Source organism: Nomascus leucogenys, chromosome 19 (genome assembly GCF_006542625.1).
Source record: "Nomascus leucogenys isolate Asia chromosome 19, Asia_NLE_v1, whole genome shotgun sequence".
In the NCBI taxonomy this organism is placed as follows: domain Eukaryota; kingdom Metazoa; phylum Chordata; class Mammalia; order Primates; family Hylobatidae; genus Nomascus; species Nomascus leucogenys.
Window position 1 is genome coordinate 890305 of NC_044399.1, and position 17392 is coordinate 907696.

The following is a 17392-nucleotide window of genomic DNA, read 5'->3' on the forward strand; positions in this document are numbered from 1 at the left end:
AGGTGGGTGCAGTGAGGGCAGCGATGGTCAGGTCCTCTGAAGGTGGGTGCAGTGAGGGCAGCGATGGTCAGGTCAGCCATGTGTGGTGCAGGAGATCATGTTCTGCTGCTGAGATTGTCTCAGTGGGATTTGAATTCCCCACAGCAGCTCTGAACATGGTCTCAGGGAACAGAGGTTTCCACAGAATGTGTCGCCATGAAATTGGCATCTGGGTAAAGATTCTTTTTCGACAGAAGGACATTTAAGAGTCAGGTCAGCAACACATTTTTCTCCTTTTTGAGCAAGCTTACAAACCTGCCATTAAACTTGCAGCAGATGGGATTCCATTTAATCAGGAATTAGGGGCCAGCAAGCCCCAAAACCCAGAGGCAGTCTCAGCCTCAGAGGCAGCAGGGGCTGTTCAGAAGGAAACCTAGGAATTTCAGTGTTATAAGAAATACAGGTTAGTTGTAACCAAGATGGCAGGAAAAGTGAGAGAGCTATGCAGGCCTCTGAATGAAAGGATGATTCTTCTTGAGGGGTTTTTTGTTTTTGGTTTCTTCCCCCACCACACCGACAGAGTCTCACTGAGATGCCCAGGCTGGAGTGCAGAGGCGCAATCTCAGCTCACTGCAACCTCCACCTCCCAGGTTCAAGCGATTCTTCTGCCTCAGCCTCCCGAGTAGCTGGGACTACAGGTGGCACCTACCACACCCAGCTAATTTTTGTATTTTTAGTAGAGACGGGGTTTCACCATGTTGGCCAGGATCGTCTCGATCTCTTGACCTCGTGATCCTCCCACTTTGGCCTCCCAAAGTACTGGGATTACGGGCATGAGCCACCACACCTGGCCATGATAAATTTCTACAAATGATCCATTTGATGATTTTAAACTTCATAAACAACAGACAAAGCCTCCGTGCATGCTGTAATTGCAGGTGCACACTCATTGATTCGGTTGTTAGGTTAACAAACGTTATAGACCCCTGAGAGTTAAGCACTGTCTTCTGTGCTGAGAGTAGAGAAGTGAAAAATAGACTGATTTCTTGCTTTCAGAGCATGTACATTATAGTGGGAGAGGATAATAAGCAAAGATACAAATGAAATTATTATGTCAGGTATGGATAAGACGAAGCAGAAAAATATAGCTACATTTTTGCTAATACTTTCAGGCATTCTATGACCTTTAACTACCCTATGAGATAACGACTGGGATTTTCATTCCCATTTTACAGGTGAGGACACTGAGGCAAAGATACTTTAAAGAGTTTGCACAGGGACAGACATGCAAATGGCAGAGCCGGGGAGTGACCCCCAAGACCCTTCTCTGGGTCATCGTCTGGTGCTGCCCCTCTTTCAAACGTTTGTAAAGAACCAGTGCAATGTGGTTATGACGTTTCATTTATTCTTTACTTTTACACATTTCCTTGGGTTATTGCTCTATGTTGGTATTGCCTAGGGTTAATAACTTCCTAGTGTAGTAATAGTGAAATTATTAAACCAGAAAAGGAAAAAGCAGTGTCTTTTCGGACGAGCTGAGTGACAGGGTCTGTTCTTTGATGCATGGGTTATTGGTTAGTGTTATGAGATTTGATTAATTCTCTCAAGATAATTTAAAAATAAACACTTCGTATTGAGCTTTCTTTTTATAGTTGAACTTCTTTTGTTAAGTCAATAGACTTTTAATGTGCACACGTTTACCTAAGTTTTAGGTTTCTGCATGTATGTACCTCAGGGAAAAGACAAATGGAGAAAGGAAAAACTCACTTGTCAGCCTGGCCTGAGCTCTGCTGTGTGTCCTTTTGTCAGCGTGTGTGGCCCTGGGGTGCTGGCATTGTGAAAGCCTGGGGACTCCGTCCAGGAGGGGCCGTGTGTGCTGTGAAATCCTCTCAGCTTACGGTGGTTTGAGTGAATAAGGCTTGCTCTTCTCACTGAAAGAGAAATCCAGCTGTTTGCTGTGGTTTTCTCCCAGTATCTTTCCGTCTTCCTGTGGCACCTTAGCTTGTGGGTTTTATCCTCATGTTCATTGCCTTATATTTGCAAAATGGTGGCTGCATTTCAAGATAACGTATCTTCTTTTTAGGTAGGAAAGAAGGGAAACGGGGCACCACCCCCGAAGAAGCGCCATGGTTCCATCTCCGGGAAGGAAAGCCTTCATGGTATTCCTTCATTTCCATCCACCCACTGGAACCGGACCCAAGTTCACCCTCAGAAAGGCTGAGGGAGCAAGTTCTTCATGAGTTGTTTGACAACCTTTTGCCACCCCCTTAGTTAGGGGAATGCAGGAGTTCCATTCGCTGAGAGCAGCACACTCTGCCCTCTGCTGAACCATGGGAGCAGGCTGCCACGAGGCTGGGAGGGTTTGGTGGGGGTGGGGTGAGTGTGGGGTGGCCCCACTTGCATTTTGTCATTGCCAGCTGTGCCACGCAGAGGCCTTGGCCGGGGTTTGTTTCTCTCCATGGTTTCAGGAATCTGCTGCAGGGCTTACAACTTAGATAAAGGTAGTTGCCATATGAGGCTCTGCATGAGGTCCACCTTAGCTGCTTAGACGTTTAAATTCTTAGTATGGTGTCCTTCACACTTTCACTCACGGCTTCAGTGAGGTGTGTGCACCTGCCAAGGCTCACACAGGAACCACACACATACGTGCTCCTTAAGGCAGCCTGCCAGCCTACTTAGCAACTGCTCTCCAAAACAATCTGTTTTAATACCTAAAATCACCATGGGCGATTGGATCTGACACCGTTCTATACACAGATTTTGTGAGGACTGGATTACTCTGAGCATGGTTCAGTACTGAGGACACCAAGCTCCCACTCACTCTCCCTCCAATGAGATTCTTCCTCAAGACCCTGCTGCCCCTGGCCCAGAAATCATCCACGACTCCACTGCTTACAGAAAAGCCAATATGCAGTCTGGGCTTTCCAGCTCACCTCTGCGTCCTGGGTCCCACAGCCAGGTTTGTCTCCTCCCTGCTCCGATGCATGGCACACGATGCCACCCCAAGTCTCCACCCTCATCTGGAAGCTCGGCCTCCCCCACGTGTCACAGCCAGGTCAGGATGCACAGCTGGTGGCCCCTGACCCTAAGGCCTCTCACCTTGCTCCGTGGTAATAGTGGACACATGCTGTCACTCGGGTGCAGGGTGTGGAGAGCTCCTTGGTAATAGTGGACACACGCTGTCACTCGGGAATGACATGAGTTGCCCAATTTTACTCGGCTAACAAGGGCTTGCAAAGAGCCCTTTACTTGTACACTTAGATTTTTCCCTCAAAATCCAGTTCTTCCTACTATAGCATATCATCTCATTAGGTACAAATAAAATTCATTCACAGCCACTGTTTAATTCCACTTAAATAAATTAATGGTAATAAATAATTTAATAAATAATAATGTTTCTGTAAGAGTTTATCTGTAAGATAGGCCTGGGCCCTGTAGCTAATTTGATGTGTATATTCGGGAGACAAATGGAACAATTAGAAAATACCCAGAAAATTGCACAGAAAGGAAGGGGTGTTTTGTCCCCAAAAGAAAGGCAAGACCAATGCGAACCTTCAGTCGTTCTTATGTGGAGTATTCATTGTTCAGCGCCAGGAAGTATCCTCAGCTAAAGGGCGGGTTCTTACAGAGGCCACCTGAACTACAGTGGGAATGTCAGGTGGGACACGAGGCTCACTGTTACTCATGAAGATGTTGACACAGAACGATGATTTCTATAACCAAATATATATACTACACTTGGTGGGGAAGGAAAGGGAACACAAAACCCAGGTCCCAAAGCTCCCTGTTCAGGTCTCCGTGGCACAGTGGCTGTGGCAGGGTTTTGTCTGGATCCTATCGTCATCTAAAGTCACGGCCTGGACACCTGTGAACACAGGAAGAATCACCCTTTTCATACCAGAGTCACGGAGACTTTTGAGCTTTGTGTGGTGGGATCACCATGACATGGGCCTCCACCTGTATTTTATTGTTCTCTAGAATTTTCACCTGTTATTGGTGTCTTACTGCCATGCACATGCCTTCATTATGCCAGATCTGTGATTAATTTCTTTCTGTGTTTAATTTATTTCACCTGTTTTGCTGAATTTAATGTGAAGCCTTTCTCCCCTAATACTTTCTCCTCTGCTTCCCTCCCTCCCATGTAAATATTGACTTAGATGTCTTTATATTAATGTAAGGTCCTGCCCTTCACATGCCATAGAAAAACCTGTGATGAATGCCCCCATTGTCCCTCAGCAAGCAGAGACTGGAGCAGCTGAGATGCCTCTTCCCAGAACTGGAATCCTTCACAGCACTGCCTCTCTGGCATCCACTCCTCACACCGCTGGGCCTTTGCCTTTGACAGTCATCGTGTCTGCTGTGCTGCCATATCTTCCTTTCTAGGCTCTAAAAAATGGTTTTTGAAATTCAAAATGTGATCCAACTACTCAGGCCAATGTGCCTGCACTAATAGATAAGTCAGATACTCTCTGGTTTTTCTTCTGGAGCTCTGTTAAATATTTGATAGAGTCCTTCTATTTTAGATGGTTGAACCTGGATCTGGCTAAATGTGTATAAAACGCATTGTCAGAAATCTTTTCTCACCTTGGGGTGGGTGGATGTGGAATTCGATTTGAAACTTTTAGGTCTAACTTTCCTAACCGTGCTTTCCATCACAAGCCAAAATCTGCTTTTTGTCTCAAGTTAGCTTTCTGTAAGAATGAAGGGAGTCCCATTTTCCAATCCCCAGATCTAGACAGAGGTACCGCAGATTGAATGAAGAATATTCCGGTGTTACTGCTTTATTGCTAATGAATCAATGAAAGGCATGGCTTTAAAGCTATCAAAGTAAATAGAACTTGACAAGGATAATGTAAAATGGACTTCGTAGCTCAGTGAGAAATGCTGAAACCTCAAAAAGAATCACAAGAAACATCAGAAGCCCTGAGGTGCGCGTGCTGTGCACTGCAAGTCAAATTTGAAATCTGAGTAGGAAGAGGCTTCATCCTCAGGAGCGGCTGGAAGCAGGCAGGGGAGTCAGCGTACTGACAGGCCCCTCATGCCTTTGCAGGGTCCCTGCTGTTGCGATTAGGACCACAGGTGTGCAGCAGAGAATCCAGTTGTTTTTGCTTTAGAAAGTGCCTGAGGTACAAATCCTTCTGGCCCCAAAGATGCTGTCCTGGGACCTACTTTGCCATTGCTCCTCAAGTTCAGCCAGTGTTATGGCAGGTGTCAGCTCCCACCAATGGGGACCTTCCTGGAAGATGAAAAATACTTTTTAATTTAAATATATATTACACTTCAAAATGTCCGGTGTCCTTCAAATTACTTCAAGGATTTAGATTTCCATGTTATCAATGATAAATAATCTCCCAGGGCCACTTAGAGAGAGAGACTCCCTGAGAAGAATCGTGTGTATTAAGTAAGGTTTAACCCTTATAGTCCTTTGAGGAGGGTAAGAAGAGTCTCCCTTGTGCAGGGACAATCACTGAAGTTTGGGGAAGTCTAGAAATTTTAAAAGAGCAGGATTTTGGAAATGAATTCAGGTCAACATTCAAACCCCATGGTGCCCTTTTGAGTGGCCCCGAGGTGGCCCAGGGCCTGCCCTCCAGGACTTTGGTGGAGGTGGGGGCCAACGGGTCTCTCTTCTAACAGACTCTGGTGGAAATAGTATCAGTTTCCTTATGACTGACACACTAGTGAGGGAATATCATGATACATTTATGACGGAAACACCTTATGTTTGTGCAGTTCACGTAGACAATGCGGATGCAGTCGTAGGTGGTTGGATGTGGCGTCTTCAGAGCTTAGGGTGCTTGTGAGTTAAATGATCCTGGTGGTCACGGGTCTTAGGGCTTTCTTTCTGAGAAGCAGAGCTAGCGAGTGCTACCTAATTGAAAAGATTGTGTGAGTCTGTAATGTTTTTCTCTTATTCACTAGAACACTTTATCAGCCTGACAACACTGGAAAGGAAACAAAAGCTATCAGGGAAACAGGTGTGAAAACAGCTCCAGTTAGGCAAGGCTGTGGCTGCTCATGCGTGGCCCTGGTTCACGCAGAACTCTCCAGAATTAGGGGTGCTCTGGCGTGGGGGTGCCCTGGTGTGTGGGTGCCCTGGTGTACAGGTGCCCTGGTGTACAGGTGCCATGGTGTGTGGGTGCCCTGGTGTACGGGTACCCTGGTGTGTGGGTGTCCTGGTGTACAGGTGCCCTGGTGTACAGGTGCCCTGGTGTCTGGGTGCCCTGGTGTGTGGGTTCCCTGGTGTACGGGTGCCCTGGTGTGTGTGTGCCCTGGTGTGTGGGTGCCCTGGTGTGTGTGTGCCCTGGTGTGTGGGTGCCCTGGTGTGTGGGTGCTCTGGTGTGTGGGTGCTCTGGTGTATGGATGCTCTGATGTGCAGGTTTATTTTCCAAAAGTTAGGTAAGAACATCACTCAAGATGATTGAGTCTTTCTAATTCCAAAGGCACTTTAAGATTTCAGAGAGCCTTGGATTGTTTAATAGAGAAGACATTGCAGGACGTAAACCATAGAAGGTGTCTGAGATGACTGTAATTTTAAACAAGTTCCTAATATTAATACACAGCAAAGTATCATTTAATTTTAATAGAAACAACTTTTACTATGATCTTTCCTTTTTTTCTTTCTCCTTGAAATGAAGACTTAACATCAAATTCAGCAAAACAGATGAAATCAGTTAAAATATAACGTGGCGTGCAGGGCAGGCACGGCCTCCTGCCCCTTGGGAGCTGGAGCCCTCACTGAGTCCTGTGTGTGGCTGTGCTTTCTGGGGCTGAGCAGAGGAGGTAGCTCAGTTCCCCAGGAATCAGAACCTAGGCGGAACTGTGCCACCCCAGCCTCCAGGGTGAAAAGCAACAGCTCCCTGAAACTGGACGAGCTCCCCAGAGTTCAAGCTACAGAGGTTCCTTCCTCCCCAGGGCATGGAGTCCTCACTGCACTGCTCCCCACCTTGTGGGTCCCAGGCTGCACTGGCATCTTGCCATTCCTGGGTCTTTGCTGCTGCTGCACTGGCCTCACAGGGCCTAGGCCACTGCCATGTCCTGCCATCCCCGAGTCACCAGTGTGTGGCACATCATCTCCTGGGCTCTAGTTGCTGCTCTGTCCTGTTGGTTTTGGGTCCAGGATTGCAGCTGTGCCCTGTGTCCCAAGAGCTGAGCTTCTGGAGAACCCCTTATCTCCCAGGGCCATGACAGTGCTGTGTCCAGCCCGCCAGGGTCAGAACCAGAGCTAAAACCTGGCCCCCCAGGTCTGAACTGCCAGAGTCTGCCTCAGAACAACAGACCCCAGCTTTGTGGACAATCTGAAGCCACCTAAGCCCCAGAGAGTGAATCTGCACCTTGAGCACCGGGTGCCACAATGGCTTCACGTCACCCAGAGCCCAGCTGCCCTGTGCACCTGTGCCCTGGATCTCAGTGCCACTGCAGCTGCTTGTGGGCTTGTCAGACCCTGCGCTGAGAAAGATTCCCTCAGCTGAGACTCCCCTCTACAGAGAAGACAAAAGCAGTGGGATACGTAAAGGCCTTGCCACCAAGGACCCTGGACTTACACTGCCACCATCATTGCCCTGAATTCTCGCAGCCTACACCACTTAGACACACACAGTCATTACTGACATTCATTACAACTGAAGAACCTGCACAGAGACTATACCCCTGCACCCTGCCCAACTGGCACCCTCAGACCCATCTGTATGTGAAAATCTTCCCCTACAAAAGGCACTACTTAAAGATTAGAAGAGATAAGAATCAGATAGCGTAAAAAGGAACCAGACAGAAATCTCAAAGCTGAATAACTCAATGAAATAAAAAAAATTCAGTAGAGGACTTCAATAGCAGACCTAGATTAAGCAGCAGAAAAAAAAAATCTGTGAATTTGAAGGTAGGTCTTTTGGAATGACTCATTTGGGGAGGTGAATAGAAAACAGTAAAAATAGTGAAGAAAGCCTACAGCACTCACAGGAAGCAATCAGATGAAGAAAGTTCTGTATTATGGGACTCAGAAGGAGCAAAAACAGAAAAAAAGGACAGAAAGGTTATTTAATAAAATAATTACTGAAAACTTGGAAGTTTTCAGTCTTGGGAGAGATATGGGCATCCAATTTCATGAAGCTCAAAGATCCCCAAACATATTCAACCCAAAGAGGTCTTCACCAAGGAACGTTTTAATCAAAGTGTCAAAAGGCAAAAAAAGGATAATTTTAAATGAAGCAAAAGTGTCAAGTCGCATATAAGGGAATCTCCATTAGTCTATCAGTGGATTTCTCAGCAGAAAACTTGAAAGCCAGGAAAGAATAGTATGATACCTACAAGGAAAACAAACAAACACAAAAACCACTAGCCAAGAATTCTGTGCTCAGCAAAGCTGCCCTTCAGAAATGGAGAAAGTAAGTCTTTCCTAGATTAAAAAAAAAAAAAAAAAGCTGAAGGATTTCATAATCACTATACTTGCTGTATCTGAAATGCTTAAAGGAGTACTTCAAGCAGCTAGAAAAGGGTAATCACTATCACAAATACACTTGAAGATACCAACTCACTGGTAGAAGTACATAGTCAAATTCAGCATACTCCAGTGTCATCACGGTGGTGTGTAACCCACACATATCTCCAGTATGAAGGTAAAAAGTCAAAACAGTAAAATTAAGGCCACAATAACTTTTTAAGGTATACACAATGTCAAAAGATGCAAATCGTGACATCAAGAACATAAACTGTAGAGGAGAAGTTAAAGGCTCTTTTTTTTGTATACAAAAAAAATGTAAGTTGTCAGCAGCTTAAAATAGTAGACTATAACTGTAAGATATTTTACATAAGCTTCATAATATCCACAAAACAACAACAGCAACAAAATGATAGCAGATATACAAAGGGTGAAAATAAAGGAATCAAAGCTGAGCACCACAGAAAATTATCACATTACAAAGGCAGACAAGAGGGGAGGAAAGGAGCAGAGGATCTACAAACAACAAAATAATAAGAGAATGACACTGGTCATTTCTTATCTGTCAATAATCACCTTGAATATTACAAACAGGAAAATAAGAGAATGACATTGATCATTCATTTTCTATCAATAATCACTTTGAATATTCCAAACAAGAAAATAAGAAAATGGCATTGGTCATTCCTTATCAATAATCGCATTGAATATTACAAAACAAGAAAAGAAAATGGTATTGGTCATTACTTATTTATCAATAATCACCTTGAATATTACAAACAAGAAAATAAGAGAATGGCATTGGTCATTCCTTATCTATCAATCACCTTGAATATTACCAACAACAAGAAAATGGGAGAATTACATTGGTCCTTCCTTATCTATCAATAATCACCTTAAATATAAATTGATTACAATCTTCCATCAAAAGACATATAGTGGTGAAGCAGACTGAAAAAGAGATGATCCCAACTATATACTGGCTATAAAAGACCCACTTTGTCTTTTAAGGACACACAGATATTAAAAGTGAAGATAAGGAAATAATATTCCATGCAAATGGTAGCCAAAAGAGAGAAGGGGTGGTTAAACTTACATCTGATAAAACAGACTTTAAATCAAACCAGTCACAAGAGACAAAGAAGGCCATTATCTAGTGAAAAGGGGATAATTTATCAGGAGGACATAACAATCATAAACATATATGCATCCAGCATTGGAGTACTTAAATACATAAAGCAAATATTAATGAACATAAAGGGATAAATACATAGTGATACAACAATAATAGGGGACTTCAGCACCCCACTTTCAACAACAGATAGATCAACTAGACAGAAAATCAATAAGAAAATACAGGACTTGAATTGCACTTTGGGCCAAAACGACTTATCAGATATATAAAGAATTTTCCATGCAATAGCAGCAAAATACACACTTTTCTCTAGCACACATGGAACATACACATGGATAGACCATATGTTAGGCCATAAACAAGTCTTAACAAATTTTGTATTGCAATTCTATCTAGTATCATCTCTGACCACATGGAAGGAAACTAAAAATCAGTAACAGGAGGAATCTTGGAAAATTCATAAATAGGTAGAAATTAAACAGTATTGTCCTGAACAATCAATGGGTCACAGAAGGAATCAAAAGTGAAATTTGAAAACTGTCTATCTTGAGACAAACAACAATGGAAATACAACCTACCAGAACTTCTGGGATGCAGCAAAAACAGTTGTGAGAAGGAAATTGATAGTAATAAATACATAAAGTAAAACAAAAGAAAGATCCTAAATAGTCTAACATTAAGCCTCAAGAAATAAGATAAAGAACAACAAAGTAAACCAAAAGTTTACAGAAGGAAGGAATGAAGATCAGACAGAAATAAGTCAAACAGACAATAGTAAACAATAAAAAGAATTAGTAAAACTAAGAGTTGTTTCTTAAAAAAATAATAAAATTGGCAAACCCTCCATCTGTATTAGTCTGTTCTCACACTGCTATAAAGAACTGTCTGAGACTGGGTAATTTATATGAAGGAAAGAGTTTGACTCACAGTTCCACATGGCTGGGGAGGCCTCAGGAGACTTACAATCATAGTGGAAAGTAAAGGGAAAGCAAGGCACCTTCTTCATAAGGTGGCAGGAAAGAGAATGAAGGCAGGAGGAACTACCTACCACTTGTAGAACCATCAGACCTTGTGAGAACCCACTCAGTATCATGAGAACAGCATGGGGGAAACTGCCCCCGTGATCCAATCACCTCCACTTCTTCTCTCCCTTGACACGTGGGGATCAGGGTGATTGCGGAGATTATAATTGAAGATGAGATTTGGGTGGGGACACAAAGCCTAACCATATTATAATCTAAGAAAAAGAAGTTTCAAATAAATAAAAAAAGTGAAGGCATTACCATGGACACCTCAGAAATGAAAGGATCATAAGGGACTATTATGAACAATTATATGCCAGAAAATTGGACTACCTGGAGGAAATGGTTAAATTTGTGGAAAAATACAACCTGCCAAGTTTGAGTCATGAAAAAATAGAAAGACTGAACTGACCAAAACCAAATAGGGACATAGAAGATGTAATCAAATCCTTTCAACAAAAGAAAGCATGGAACCAGATGGCTTCATGGCTGAATTATACCAAATATTCAAAGAAGAAATAATATCAATACTTCTCAAACTCTTTCAACAAATAAATCTAGAGGGAATAATTACATATGCATTTTTAAAAGCCAGCATCACCATGACACCTAAGCTGAACAAAGATGTCACTAACAATGAAAACTACAGGCCAATTTTTCTGATGGACAAATAACACAAACATTCTCATAATGACTTTAGCAAGCCAAGTCCAACAGCACATTAGAAAGATTATACGTCATGACCAAGTAGGATTCATCCATGGCGTGTGAGGCCAGTTTAACATTTTCAAATTCACCAATGTGACACATCACATTAACAGACTGATGCAGAAAAATCATTTGACAAAGCCCATTATCTATGATAAAAAATCTCAGCAGTTCAGGTATAGAAAGCATGTTCACAATAAAGCCATTTATGAAAAATTCCTAGCTAGCATTATAATCAATATGAAAAAAACAAATGCTTTAACATTGAGATCCTCTACAAGGCAAGGATGCCCAGTCTCGCCACTTTTATTCAACATGACACTGGAAGTACTTGCAATTAGCAATCAGACAAAAAAAAAAAAAGTGCATCCGAATCAGAAAGGAAGAAGGAAAGTTATCTATTTGCAGATGGCATGATTCTATATGTAAAAACCCCAAAGATTCCACAGAAAAACTGTTAGAACCAAGAATTAAACTCAGTAAAGTTTCAGGATATGAAATTCATATGCAAAAATTAATAGTATTGTTATACACAGATAATAGCTGAAAAAGAAATCAAGAAAACAATCCTGTTAATGCAAGCATCAGAAAAAAGTAAAATATTTAGCAATAAGTATAACCAAGGAGAAAAAAGAGCTATACAATGAAAACTGTAAAATATTGATGAAGACAATTCAAAACATTGAAGAAGATACAAATGAAAGATATTTTGGGCTCATGTCTGGGCTCATCATAATTAATATTGCTAAAATATCTATGAGCCAAAGTTATATATAGATTCCATGTAATCCTTATCAAAACCCCAATGACATTTTTCACAGAAACAGAAAAAACAATTCAAATATTCATTTGGAATCACAAAAGACCCTGAATGGCCAGACAGTTCTAAGAAAAAAACAGTTGGAGGCATCACACTTTCTGATTTAAGATTATATTACTATAGTAATCAAAACAGTATGGCGTTGGTATAAAAAGCAGACACATACACCAGTGGAGCAGAATAGAGAGCCCGGAAGTAAATCTAAATGTACATGCTCAACTAATGTTGGACTAAGGGCATCAAGAGGATACAATGGAGAATGTATAGTCTTTTCAATAAATGTTGCTGGGAAAACTGGACTTCCACATGGGAAAGAGTGAAATTGGACACTTGTCTTACACCGTATAGGAAACCTACCAAAAATGGACAAAAGTCTTAACTGTAAGATCAGAAGCCATAAAACTCCTAGAAGAGAACGTTGGAGAAGAGCTCGTTGATATTGGCCTTGGCAATAATTTCTTGGCTGTCACGCCACAAGCTCAGACTACAAAAGCACAAATAGATAAATTGGACTACATCAAACTGAAGTTTCTGCACAGCAAACAACAAGACCAGCAGCCTATGGACTGGGAAAGTATATTTGCAAAACATGTATCTGATAAGAGGTTAATATTCAAAATTATGGAGAATTCATTCAGGTTAATAGAAGAACAAGTAAACCAATTAAAAATGGGCAAGGCAGATACAGAAAGACAAGCGCCACATGCTCTCACTTATATGTGGAATCTAAAACAATTGAACTCATGGAAGCAGAGAGTAGAATCGTGGTCACAGAGGCTGGGGATTGGAGAATGGGGAGATGATGGTCAGAGGGCACAGACTCTCAGTTATGCAGGAAGAATTTTTTTTAAGTTCTATTGCATAGTGTAGCAAAGATAGCTCTTTAATAGATTATTACACATTTCAAAATTGCTAAGAAAATTTTCTTAAGTGTTTTCATTATAAAAACATGTGAAGTATTTGAGGTCATAGATATGTTAACCAGCTTGGTTTCATTATCCCATATTGCATTCATAAATCATAACATTATTTTTACCCTGTAAGTTTATATGATTATAAATTGTTAATTACAATTTGAAAATATATAGGATGGAATATTACTCAGCCTTTTTTTTTTTTTTTCTTAGACAGAGTCTCACTTTGTTGCCCAGGCTGAAGTGCAGTGGTGCGATCTCGGCTCACTGCAAGCCCCGCCTCCCAGGTTCACACCATTCTCCTGCCTCAGCCTCCCGAGTAGCTGGGACTACAGCCCCCCACCATCACACCTGGCTAATTTTTTTTATATTTTTTGTAGAGACGGGGTTTCATTGTGTTAGCCAGAATGGTCTCAATCTCCTGACCTTGTGATCCTCCCACCTTGGCCTCCCAAAGTGCTGGGATTACAGGCGTGAGCCACCGCGCCCAGCCTACTCAATCTGAAAGAAGGAGGAGGTCCTGTCCTTTGTCACAACAGGGTTGAACCTGGAGGATGCTGTGCCAGGGGAAACAAGCCAGACATTAAAGAGAAATACCACATGACCTCACTTATGGGTGGAACCTGAGGAAAAGGTCAAGCATGCAGAGAAGAAAAATAAAACAGTGGTCAGCAGAAGTGAGGAGATGGTGGTGGGGAGGAATGAGGAGCTGGAGGTCAGAGGATGCAAAGCCGTGCACAAGTAGGCGAGCGAGTCTAGAGGTCCGGTGGCCAGCATGAGGACTAAAGGTCACACAATCATACCGTGTTGGGGATTCCCACTACATTTTAGCTGCTCTTGACACACACAGACACACAACACAAAACAAAAATATGGTTAACCAGGTGAGATGATGGATATGTTAATTTTCTTCACTATAGTAACCATTTTACTATCTATAACATCTTTTTGTATGCCTTAGACATACTGTTACTAATAGTAACAAAAATCTACTGGACACCCACAGGACATTCACAATTTGAATCAACACCAGCATTAACCTTCAAATTATGTTAAATAAAACTTTTTATTTAAAAGTCTTCATTTTAATATGCTAAATATTCAGTTATCGTAGCTACTAAAGTCTGGCTACTCGAGAGACTTCTGGCATAGCATATTTCATAATATTAAAACTTCATTCCTTTATTCATGAACTTTATTATCAAAGTAGAGATTTTTTGTCCTTTTTTAAGTCTAGAGTGTGTGATAGGAAGCTGAGTTTTCCTCTCCTCTCTCCCTTCCTCCTGTCCTCTCTTGCTTCTTCCCTCTCCCTCCCTTCCTTTGCCTTCAAAGCACCCATGCATTTGTGCATATTTTTATTTGTATCCTTAGGTTTGAAGTTTGCTGCTTTCCTCTAATATCTTGGTGTTAGTCATTCAAAACCCTTAATAACCTACCATACCTCCAAAACAGAATTGTTTTCTAAGATGAGTTATTATAAATATAAATCACAGAAGGAAAGCATACTTTAGATGGACATGCTACCTTTCTTTTCTTACAGATTTACAGTAAATAAATGTTAGCTGTTTTAATATTGATGTGTGTTTTGCTTAATTTATTCTCAACTGAGAAACTTTTTATCTCTTGTGGCAAAAAGTGACACATTAGATCAGTTAGTAAATTTCAGAACAGGATATGATGATAGGATGAATGACAGAAGTAGACAGTAGGGTGTGGCATACAGGGCTAGGGTGAAGCTGTGTTTTTTAAATTAACACGTAATTGTACATATTTATGGGGTACATAATGATGCTTCAATACATACAATTTATAGTGCTCAAATCAGGATAATTATCATATTAATCATCTCCAACATTTATTATTTCTTTGTGTTGGGAATATTCAATATACTCTCTTCTAGCTGTTTGAAAATATACAATATATTATTGCTAACTATCATTATTCTACAGTGCTGTAGAACACTAGAAGTATTCCCCCTATCTAGCTGTAATTATGTATCCTTAAAAATACCCCCTCCCCTTCCAAACCTCTGGTAACCTCTATTCTGCTCCTTAGTTCTGTAAGATCAGCTTCCACATATGAGTGAGAACGTGCAGTGTTTAACTTCCTGGGCCTGGCTGACTTCACTTAATGTCCTGTAGGTTCACCCACTCTGCCACAAATGGGAGTGTTTCATTCTGCGTGTGGCTGAATAGTGCTCCACTGTGTGTATACACCACATTGTCTTTATTCTTTCACCTGTTGTGGGACACTTAGCTTTGTTCTGTATCTTGGCTATTGCAAATATTGCTACAATTAACATGGGGTGCAGATATATCTTTGACATACTGATTTTCTTCCCTTTGGATAAATGTCCATGGCGGGTTTGCCAGAATCATATGGTAGTTCTATTTTTAGTTTTTTTGAGAAAGCTCTATATTGTTTTCTGTGTTGGCTATACCAGTTTACATTACCACCAACAGTGAGTTTCCCTTCCTCTGCACCCTCACCAACGTTTGTCATTTTTTGATCTATTTAGTAATAACCATTCTAACTGGGATAAGATAATATCTAATTTTGGTTTTTATTTGCATTGCCCTGATGATTAGTGATTTTAAGCATTTTTTCATATATTTAGTCATTTGTCTTCTTTTGAGAAATGCCTATTCAGATCATATGCCTATTTTTCAGTAGGATTATTTGTTTTTTTGCTGTTGAGAGATTTTAGTTCCTTGTATATGCTGATATTAATCCTTTCTCAGATGAATGGTTTGAAAATATTTTCTCCCATTCCGTGGCTTGTCCCTTCACTCTGTTGTTTCCTTTGCTATGCAGAACCTTTTTAGTTTGATATACCCCATTTGTTTATTTTTGCTTTTGTTATCTGTGTTTTTGAGGTCTTGTTTATACAATTTTTTCTCAGACCAGTGTCCAGAACCATTGCCTCTATTTTTATCATCTAGTAGTTTTAGTTTTGGGTCTTACATTTAGATCTTTGATCCATTTTGAGTTGATTTTTTTATACAAAGTGAGAGTTGGGGGTCCAGTTTCCTTCTTCTGCAAGTGAATAGCCAGTTCTCCCAGCACCATTTATTGAAGAGAAAATGTTCTCAATGTATATTCTTGGTGCCTTTGTAAAAAAAAAAAATCTGTTGTCTATAGATACATGGATTAATTTCTGGGACACTTGGTCTTGTTTGATTGGTCTATCTATTTTTTGCCTGTACCATGTCGTTTTGGTTACTATAACTTTATAGTATAATTTTAAATCAGGAAGTGTAATATCTCCAACTTTATTCTTGTTTCTCAGGATTGCTTTGGCTACTTGGGGTCTCATGGTTCTGTGCAAATTTTACGATTTTCTTTTTTATTTCTTTGAAGAATGTCATTGGTATTTTGAAAGGATTTGCATTTAATTTTTAAATCACTATGGGGAGTATGGTCATATTAACAGTCTTGATTTTTCCAGTCCATGAACATGTTATGTCATTCCTTTGTGTCATTTTCAATTTTTTCTATCAGTGTTTTATAGTTTTCCTCGTAGGGATCTTTCATATCCTTGGTTAAATTTATTCTAAGAGGTGTGTGTGTATGTGTGTGGCTATCGTAAATGGGATTGGTTTACTGATTTTTTTTCAGCAAGTTCATTGTTTGTATTTAGAACACTATTGATTTCTGTATGGTGATTTTGTATCCTCTAACTTTACTGAATTCATTGATCAGTTCTAAGAGTTTTTTGGTAGAGCCTTTAGGTTTTTCTATACAAGATCATGTCATCTGCAAAAAGGGACAGTTTGACTTCCTCTTTTTCAGTTTGGATGTCCTTTATTTCTCTCTTGCCTGAGTGCTGTAGCTGGGACTTCCAGTACTATGTTGAGTAAGAGTGGTGAGTGCGGGCATCCTTGTTTTGTTCCAGATTTCAGCCTTTCCATTCAGCATAATGTTAGCTGTGGGTTTGTCATATGTGGACTTTATTGTTTTGAAGTACTTTTCTTCTATACCTATTTACTGAGAGTTTTTGTCATGAAGAAGTGTTAAATTTATTAAATGCTTTTTTTTTCTGAATCTATTTAGATGATCATATGGTTTTTAATTTGCCATTCTGTAAGGAATGTAATTTATTTATTTTTGCATACTGTGAATAATGGAATCGTGATTATACCTAGAGTCTATTCATTTCACCATTTGGGGCTGTATAAAGACAAAATTGCTTTTAAAAATAAGCAAAATAATTATATACATTTTATTATACATATGAATACATATAAAAATTTGAAAAATGTATTCCATGGATTTGAATTTATTTTTGTGTTATTATGGAAGTTTTCTTCTTTCAACAGGCTTTGCAACATAATGAACATCTGCTTTACACATTTATTCATAACTGTTTCATTATTTCTCTTT

General features: G+C 40.5%; 1 protein-coding gene across 1 annotated transcript in view; it reads left to right on the forward strand.

Moving 5' to 3' along the window:
- The window catches only part of SNTG2 (syntrophin gamma 2), a 384592-nt gene that overhangs the window by 149724 nt on the left and 217476 nt on the right, over window positions 1-17392 (forward strand). The gene's annotated exons all lie outside the window — the stretch shown is intronic.